Genomic DNA, 10497 nt, shown 5'->3' with positions numbered 1-10497 from the left:
GCAAGTAGATGTTCTATAGCGTGAGCCCATTGTATCGTCCCCGACAAATTCAGCAAACGTACAAGCTTATTTAATGCCATTGAGAACAATAAAGTAGTATTGCAAATTTGCAATTGATACAAAGTAATAGCTTTAGATCATTATTGTTCAAATATAAATGAATTTGTTGGTCAGTTTAGGCTTTAGGACGCACAGTAAATATCCACATTCCAGACTGCTCGTTACGGTTCAGAGGACGCAGTTTCATCGAGCTATCTGACACTCGTTGGATACGATAATCTGTATATGCCGATAAGTATAGTTTTTTTTTTTGATCTGATGCACAAGAAACTCCTACTTGACCAATCTATATGGCAATGGCTCCTGCGCACATTATCTGAAAACATTATCGGAACGCTCTCCAACTCAATACAGATAATTATGACTTAATAAAAGCTATGCGGACTGACGCATTATTAGACTGAAGCCAAATGAAAAATACCCAAATGAACTTGTCAAAAGCAACATATACCACATCGAGCAATTTTTAGGCACACAGAAGTCTCACGCTGCATGTCCCAAGTTTGCCTCACATAGAGCTGAGGCAACCAGATGGTGAAAAGCAAGCTCAGGAGACTATAAATTGTGCATCTAATTATTGAACGACATCAATCCATCCATTCTCAAGAACTACAGCAACAGAATTTGGACATCGCAAATGGCCAGCATTTAGTTCTCAGCCACTTCAATGAGGGTTGGCTCGTAGTCTGCAGGGCCTCAAAGCCATGGAGGTTCATTACGGTGGCGGCGACATTGGCAAGCCCAGGGGTCTGAATGTCAGTCCGGAATTTCACTCCAGGGTGCAGACCAGGGCCTCCAATGGCAACTGGGACCTGCAAGTTTTACAGAGGCGTTAAAATCCAGGCAATCAACATGTACCTCACGTGGGCTTTTTCACGGAACCTATCAAGGGCCTAGGGTCATATGGCACTGAACTCACCGGCTGAAGGGTATGTGAGGTGAGAATTTGGATACCACCACTCTTATCAAGCAGCGGCTTGCCAGATTTGTTCCTTTTCACCATATCCTCCGCATTTCCATGATCAGCGGTGACAAGGTAAATGCCGCCAACTTGCTCCACAGCATCCAAAATAATCTGTTCAAAAGGGAGGTGCAGTGATTAAACAAAGTAAAGGCACATAAAATGTGTAAATAAGGTGAACTGTGTAATGCAAACAAAACCAGGTTTTTCTTTCCAACCATCGAATCTTCACACACGTGCAGATAATGAAGTAAAATTTTATTGATCGTTCTCACCTTAACTGCTTCATCAGCTGCCTTGCAAGCAACTACAGTGGCCTCAATATCACCAGTGTGACCCACCATGTCACCATTTGGCAGGTTGACACGCACCTGTAATAACAATACACTAAGCATGGCAAATTTGAAGACTGGTCTACTACAAATTGCAGAATAGTTTACCTGGTCAAACTTTCCACTAAGGATAGCGTCCCTGGCTTTCTCCGCAATTTCGAGTGCCTTCATCTTGGGTGCAACATTGAATGTAATACCACTGTCACTAGGAATTTCTACATATTCTTCCTTCGTTTCATCAAAGTATCCTGAGCGGTTGCCATTCCAGAAAAATGTGACATGACCAAACTTCACTGTCTCACTGTTACACATGAATCAAGGATACCATATTTGTCAAAAAAAAATATATCAAGATGTAGAACACTTGTAAGCACAAGAAAATACAAAACTCAGTCAGCCACAAAGTAATATAATGCAGCAGCTCTAATACACAACACTAGTATTAACAAATCAGGCATAGAACAAGGCAACCATTTTATCAGTCAAACATAGCACAAGAATAGAAAACTAATAACTAAGATTTAGTATAAAGAATGTGAACCTACTCTATAGCTAGAAGATTATACCTTAGAAAAACTACAGTCTATATAAATGTCAAACCAGCAATAAACAAAGTAATCTGCCCCAAGAACTCTGCATGACCACACACATAAAGTTTCTGCATTTGATGCCTCCATTTATTTAGAATAACTGCCTTTCTCACATTTTAAAGATTGAGCATCAAACTTTAAGATAATGAGCAGCAATATCTATCCAGAAGGTGAGTGACCCTGATAGGTATGTACAAAGCTTTACCAAGTACACTTGATATAATAGGTTAAAATGAAATGAGCTGTGTTGCCCAAGGCATTAACAAGTATCTCTAGTTCAGAGATGACTCTGAAAACCGAAGTGATTTGACATCAGAAAGGCAATAGTTTAGTAAAGATTAACAAATAGATACCACTTGCCTGCAAGCAAAGGTGCGGATGCCATTCTTCACCAAGTATTCGCCAGATGTTCTCTCTATCTCTGGTGGAGAAACAAGGTAACGGCTAGGAAGCTTTAACTCACCACCATATTGAAGCATCCCAGCATATCGGATTTTTGGGACACCAACACGGTCAAATTTGTCAAAATCTGCATACTCTAGTGCTTTTGCAAGCATAACCATGCGATCAGCCCGAAAGTTGATGGTGGCAACTGCATCACCATCTAATACAGGCCCGACCGCATTGCCACTATCATCAACTATCACAAATGGGGGCAAATATTGATCATTAGCATTGGGCTCTGCTCTCAATGTTTTTACAGCTTCAAGTGCACTTTTGAATTTGTAGGGTGCTTCTCCAAGCACCTGGGCATCCCACCCACGTTTAACTACATCCCAGTCATTCTGGAAAGCATTAAATAAAAAAAATAACTATGAGCCACTAGACATAAAGATTGAAGGTTGAATGCGAGGATAAGAGTTTACCTCATAGCGGTCCATTGTAACATACATCCTTCCACCACCAGATGCAATCCGTGCATCAATACCCTTCTCTCGAAGCTGTGAAAGATCATTCTCTAGGGTCTCTACAAAACCAACACTACTGCCATCCAAAACATCACGCCCATCAGTAAGAATGTGTACACAAATCCTTTTTGCTCCCCTCTCACTGGCACCTTTCAGGAGTAACTGAAATGAACAAAGCAAACGGAATAAATCTTGTGGGCAAGATATCACCCGAAGGGTAATCAATATGTTGCGTAACTGAAGATAAATCACAAAAGCTTAGCAAACCTGCAGTTGGTCAAGACGCGAGTGGACACCACCATCACTCAACAACCCAATGAGGTGAAGAGTAGCATTTTCAAAAGATTCCTTGATGTAGTTGAACCCATCTCCTTCATAAATTTTTCCAGAGGCAAGAGCTTGATCGACAAGCTTAGCGCTATAGACAGAGCGAATGCAACATTCACTTAAGTCAGGATAACATATGGAATGAAATATAAAGACTAATGGTTGTGTTTATATACGTGTATGACAGAGACAAAATAGCACAATAAGCTCAATTTTGATATTTTTTTTAGATAATGGATGAAAAGCATCCGGCCTCTACACCCAAGGGCGTACACAGCCAATTATTACAGGATTCGCATAAATGGGAAAATAGAGGAGAGTGAAGCCGTTCTCAAAGATAAAATTACAGCAAACGATAAAAAGTGTTCCATCCTCCCTTGATGAACTCCAAAGCGATAGTCTCTATGTTTCTGCTCATCAAGGAAAGTGTTGTCTTGGCTTGCTCCTCACGCTGCAGCTGCGCCCAGAAACGTAACCAGTACGTCCCCCTGAAAATAACCTGCAAAATCGAATGGTATTTGACTTTGTGAAAAATTATATCATTCCGGCATCTCCAGATTGCCCAGCAAACAGCAGCCACTCCCACCCAAATCAAATTTCTAATCTTTTTAGATTGATTAGAAAGCCATGAGCCAAACATATGCCTAATCGAATTAGGTGAAGTCAAACCTGTAGCGTAAGAAATTATCCTCCAAACCATTCTCGCGTACGGGCAGTCTAAGAAAAGATGATCTATAGACTCATTAATATTACAGCCACTACATTTTTGGCTACCTGTCCAGTTCTTTTTAGCGAGATTATCTTTTGTTAAAATCACTCCCTTTTGCAGATACCAAAGGAAGATTTTAATTTTGAGAGGAATCTTTAGTTTCCAAATACTCTTATGTCGAAAAGGTGGGTTTCTATCTATCAGATGTAGATAGAGAGAGCGAACTGTATATGACCTGGATGTGGTCATATTCCATTTGAAATTATCAGGCTCGTCCACTAAGTTGACATGGGCGCATTGCGCTACAAGGTTTTGCCATTCAAGCAGTTTATTATCCACCAACGCTCTCCTGAAGGATACCTGGAGAGGCGACGTGGCCATAACTTTAGCCACTGTTGCGTGTGAATCCCTCACTATATTATAGATTGATGGATATTTAACTTTGAAAGGTTTGTCTCCTATCCATGTATCTTCCCAGAATCTGGTCTTGGACCCATCCTTTACCTCAAAAGAGCCAAGGCTGAACACCTCATCTTTAATCTTCATGAGGCCTCTCCAAAAATGAGAGTCATAGGGTCTTGCCTTTACCTGGGTTAGTGATGTGGAATGTAGATATTTATTAGTTAGCAGCTTTTGCCACATGCCATCGGTATTCAGCAAGTTTACAAGCCACTTAGCCAATAAACACTTATTCTGCAATTGCAGATTTACGATTCCAAGTCCTCCTTGGTCCTTAGGACGACACAAGATGTCCCACTTGACAAGTCGGTATTTATGTTTATCCGATGATCCTTGCCAGAAAAACCTTGATCTAAATTTGTCAAGGTTTTTGAGAACCCCTTTGGGTATTTCAAAGAAGGACATCATGAACAAGGGTAGGCTACTAAGTACTGAGTTTAAGAGAACTAGCCTCCCTCCAAAGGACAGATATTTCGCTTTCCAACAAGAGAGCTTTTTCTCGAAGCGTTCCTCTATTTTTCTCCATTCAGAATTTAGGAGTTGCCTGTGGTGCATAGGGATCCCTAGATATCTGAAGGGATATTCACCAGCATTACAGCCAAAGAGACTAGTGTAGGTATCTTTCATCTCTTTGGCGGCACCAAAACAGAATATTTCGCTTTTGTGGAAGTTGATCTTGAGACCCGATAATTGCTCGAAAGCACATAGCAAAAGTTTGAGATTTTTTGCTTGTTCTAGGTCATGGTCAATAAAGATGATAGTGTCATCTGCATATTGCAGTATTGATAAACCATCCTCTACAAGATGAGGAATGACACCTCTTATTTGATCATTGGCTTTTGCTCTCTTGATCAGGAGAGTCAGCATATCAGCCACGATGTTAAATAAGATGGGTGACATAGGGTCCCCTTGACGGAGTCCCCTCTTAGTTTGGAAGTATGGGCCGACATCATCGTTAACCTTGATTCCCACACTTCCTCCTGTCACCATACATTCAATCCATCTACACCACTTGGAGGAGAACCCCTTCATGCGTAGGGTTTGCTGCAGGAATGGCCATTTTACCTTATCATACGCCTTTTCGAAATCGATCTTAAGAATGATCCCATCTTGATTTTTGGTATGTAGTTCATGGATAGTTTCGTGTAGGATGACTACTCCTTCCATTATATTCCTGCCAGGCATAAAAGCTGTTTGTGTGGGGCTAACCACCGTCTTAGCTACATGGTTCAACCTGTTTGTGGCAACTTTAGTGAAGATTTTAAAGCTGACATTAAGGACACAAATGGGTCTATATTGTTGAATCCTAGTAGCGTCAGCCACTTTCGGGATAAGGGTAACGATCCCAAAATTTAGGCTGAAGAGGTTTAGGTCCTCCCGGTGGAAGTCCGAAAAGAGAGCCATCATGTCTTCCTTGATCACATTCCAGAATACCTGATAAAATTCTGCGGGGAAACCGTCAGTCCCCGGAGCCTTATTATGCTCCATCTGAAACACCGCATTTCGCACTTGGCCTCATCGAATTGATAAGTAAGTGCCTGATTTTCCTCTAGGGAGACTTGGGGAATATCCCCGATTTGATCCTCCCGTAGTGAAATCTCCAATTCATCCGGAGGTCCAAAGAGATTCTTATAATAATTGGTGATATGGCTCTTAAGTTGGTCAACTCCGATAACCCTTCCTTGATCATTCTCAAGTTTGAAGATATGTTGTTTTCTGTGTTTACCATTAGCTACTAGATGGAAGAACCTAGTATTATTGTCTCCTTCTAGTAGCGTTTTGACCTTTGCCCTTTCGTACCATTTTATCTCTTCTTCTCTTAAGAGAGACACTAGACTCTCTTTTAGGTAGTGTTTCAGATCCAACTCCTGAGCGGAGAGAGGAATCGCCTCCGCTTTCTTATCCAGTTTCTCAAGAATAGCGAGAAGTCTTTTCTTCTCTTTTCTATAAGTTCCAGCGGTGTGTTTGGCCCATCCTCTAAGATGTTGTCTGAGTCTTCGTAATTTATTCTGCCACCGCTCGAGAGGCGAACACCCTGAGTTCTCAGATTGCCATATATTGGCAACCATATCGTAGAACCCGTCCCTAATCAACCATCCCCTCTCAAATTTAAAGGGACGTTGATCGGTGTGGTGGGTAGATGCCCTCGTATTCAGGATAAGAGGAGTATGGTCCGAAATATTTCTATCTCTTGGTTCTACCGTTGAGAGGGGATATCTGATTTCCCACTCAGTACTAACGAGAACTCTATCAAGCTTCTCGAAGGTCGGGTCGTCACCCGGACCCGCCCATGTGAATTGGCGACCAGACATGACAATCTCTTTTAGATCAAGAGATTCAATAACAGCGTTAAACAAGTTAGGCCACTTGAAATCAAATTCTCCGGAGCTTTTATCCTCCGGCCCTCTCATAATATTGAAATCCCCCCAATTAGATAAGGGAGCGATTCTTTTGAGCACGTGTTAACCATTTCAGCCAAAAAAGCTTGTTTGTTTTGCTGTTGTGCTGGGCCGTACACCGTATATAGCACAAATTTGAAGCTATCGTGTTTGGATCGTAGGGTAAATTTCACATAGAAATCTCCCTCTGCAATGGCTCCAATATCAAAAACCTCCAAATCCACCCCAAGGAGGATGCCTCCTGATCTACCGTGAGGTGCCATACTGTGCCAGATGAATTCCCGGCCAGCGCACAACTTTTTTAATGTATGATCAGGAAACTCATCCCTCCCGGTTTCCGAGAGAGCAATAAAATTTATTTGCTCCTCTTTTACTAAGTCCGCCAAAAATTTGTGTTTAGCCAAGTCTCCAAGACCTCTGCTATTCCAGAATACTCCTTTCATTTGAGTTTAATTTTCGAAGGAGTTTTTGGCTTTTTCGGGAGTTTGCCGTTTTTGAGATTTTTGGCAGCAGTAGACTTTTTCTTTCTACGGATGGGAGATAGATCGATAATGTGATCCACCTCCGTATCCTGCATGTTCTCATTTAGATTACCACTCACATGGCTGAGAACTGCTTCTAGTCTATCTTCCTTCTCCTCATCACTCTCGGCATGACTAAATTTAGATTTTGATTTATCTAATTTTTTGCTAGCCTGAAGCGCTAATCTATCAATTTCTAGATTTTTGATAGCAATAGTAGAGGATATAATAGCCGAGGCAGAAGAACCTAGGTTGATGCCTATATTATTAAGGTTCGAAGTAATGCGATTATCTGAAAAGCTAGTAAAAGACGAACCTGTAAATTCGAGGTTCTTTTTTTCCGCCATTCTCGCAGTCTTCTTCAAGGTATGTTCATCTGCCGTGGTCTTGTTTCTGGCGCTCCTGCGCACTGTGGGCCCCTCCACCAAGTTCCGGCCCTTGGCTTGCTGATTCGCCGCAGGGACTGTAGCGGTCAGTGCCTCTTCGGTGCCCAAAGGTGCCTCGGTCGGCTCCCAGGTAGGCGGCAGCCCGGCCAGTTCATGCTCGTGCTGCACAGTTCCATGCATGGGTTGCACAGGACCATGCAGCAGCAGCCCGGGGTGTGCCGCAAGGGCTGCCCCCACCTGCTCGCCCGCGCTGGTATCCACCGGCGAAGCGAGTTGCCCGGCCAACGCGGCAGTCTCCGGCTCCGCTGTCGGCCGGTTCCCGTCGCTGGGTTGCGGCATCTCCACCCCAACGGGGCACAGCGCTGCTCCGCCCGAGCCAGCTGTTGCACCCGCTGAGTGGGCACCCAGCAGTGATGCCGGCGAAGCATTGCTGTCCCCCGAGGCCGCACCCCGGGGCGCCTCCTGGCTTGTCGAAGTCACCGTCGGCGTGCTCTCCGTGCCCACCTCAGTTGCAGCCACCACGGGATCCTGCACTGTGACATCTAGAAAAAAATGTGATGTGTTGTCCTGCATACCTGACCCATGAATTAGGGCCTCAAAGCTCGCTACTTCTTCCGCCGGTGGCGTCGAATAGCGGGCGTCAACCGCTCCATCATCATTTTCCATAATGACTTTGCAACATGTTTCATCCCGTAGTGAGTTGCGGGCCAATGTCAGCACATCCTCAACCAACGCGGCATGATGTTGGGATGAGGGTGCTGCACCACCAAGTTGTTTCCCCGATGACTGGTTGCTGGCGTCAGATGAATGCTGGTTCTTGTTATTGTCATGTGTGGCATCATTCATATGATGACCACCATTTTGATATTTGTTTGCATATGAAAACAAAGGCTGAGCAAAAAAGCACAGAGCACCAGCGAAAGAAAGAGCAAACCAGCACATGCAAGAGATGTGTCCTAGTTCGCAATTGCTCAAAGTAAATCAATAAATTGGTTGATATATCAATGAAACTAGTAACTTATTATGGACACAGTTACGGACTATCCTGGTCAAGGAGATGATACACATATTCTGAATCTTATGGACATCAGATTATTCGTTGGCAGATACATCTAGCGGTTTGGCATGTATGTGCGAAAAATACAGCTGTGGGCATTCATGTTCCAATACAACATTCAAACACACAATGCGTTAATTATCAGAAACCGCATTTCCAAAAGCAGATCAAAATCTAACAACATACCCTTGGGAAAAAATGCGGCCAGCACCAAGAGCATTGTGGCCAACTTCACTGTTGCCCATGTCATCATCCGATGGAAGACCGACAGCCGTTCCATGGGCCTTCACTAGTCTCCACTTGTCTGGAGCACCCTAATATTGCACAAAAGCGGTGAGTTTGACTGCATGCCTGCAATCAAATTATGCAGACAGAACAATCTTTCATCTAAGAGTTGTATAAAGAAAAAAAACGAACGATTCATGCAACACCAAGTTATTTTTTGTTAACACTGAGTATCAGAAATAATGGGCAACCAAGAATATACTTTCTTAAGCATCAGTAACCACAGTGCACAACCATTTATAGACACTTAGATTGTACATGAAACTTTTGACCATAACCTTTAGCAGTTACTACTGAGCCTAAAACCCTACATGCAGTGGTATTGGTTTGGACGAATTAAGATCCTGGATGGTACTACATATCCGAATTGACAGTAATACAGTGAGAAGTACAAATGATCATATTAGATCCATCATCATGCTCAACTGGAGCACCGAAAGGGTTCCAAGTGCAAGATTAATGTGACCAATATTATCCAACGGCTGCCTAATCAAACATTCACAACCATGATATGTAATATAAAGTACATACAAAAGTATGCATCTTTGCAATCGCAGAAATGCATAATGCGACTGTGCAATCCAAGATGCAGCAGATGGACAGGTACAAAGAAAAGCGTGCGTACATTCTTGAGCGAGTCCATGACGGGAGTCTGAGCAACATGGATGCAGACATGCAGTTGTACTCGTCGGGGTTGGCCTCGCCCCACCCGTCCAGCACGACCACGGCCACAGGCTTCCCCTTGGGGAGCTTAGGGTGGTCCGGCAGCGTCCATGAGAACCCCGTACTCCCCATCGCCAACGGACTATGCACCTACCAAATCACACGCCGCAGCACACAGAAATCAACAGCGGGTTAGACCACGCAGCAAATCCCCACCAAGACCAAGATAATTTTCGCCAAAACCCGAAGTTAGTTAGGCATGATGCATGTGTGCACGTGTAACCGGGTCAGATCCGATCATTCGAATACAAATAGCGGGAAAGGGAATTGAAGGGAGCTGGCCTACCTTGTCGATACTCGTTGCGGGCGAAGGGACCGACGAACCATCGGGGACAGGAAAAGGGTAAAAAAAATCCTCATGGGCTGAGAGTGATAAGCCCGAGTAGGCCCAGGAAGGTGCTGCCGAGCTGAGGAGTTGGGTCAAAAACCCACACAGCAAGCACGATCCAAGAGCATTAGCCGGCCCACCCGTGCGAGTCTCTTTGGGAAAAAGAGACAAGAAAGAAAGAGAGGAGGGGGGAAATTAGGGCGCTGCCCGTGATCCGAAGCTGTGTCGCAGCAGTAGTTTTTCCTAAAATTTTGTATTTTGGGTCTAAAATCGGTTCAATAAATCGGTCCATATATATAATTTAGTTAAATTTATTGTTGAAACAATTTTTTTATTCGAAATATTTTTTAATTGTTCTAGCAACAAATAAAAATTGCAAATAAAAATTGTTTCATCTTATATAATAGTTTGATTGTCAGTTACACGTGTAATTTCTAATATTTACCGAAAAT

At 43.3% G+C, this 10497-nt stretch overlaps 1 pseudogene; it reads right to left on the bottom strand.

Annotated features, from left to right (window-relative positions):
* Window positions 1-455: 455 nt before the first annotated feature.
* On the bottom strand, window positions 456-9960 carry LOC120657194 (annotated as a pseudogene).
* Between the last annotated feature and the right edge of the window lie 537 nt (window positions 9961-10497).

The sequence above is a fragment of the Panicum virgatum genome, chromosome 1N, assembly GCF_016808335.1.
Source record: "Panicum virgatum strain AP13 chromosome 1N, P.virgatum_v5, whole genome shotgun sequence".
NCBI classification, from domain to species: domain Eukaryota; kingdom Viridiplantae; phylum Streptophyta; class Magnoliopsida; order Poales; family Poaceae; genus Panicum; species Panicum virgatum.
This window is presented reverse-complemented; position numbering and strand designations above follow the sequence as displayed.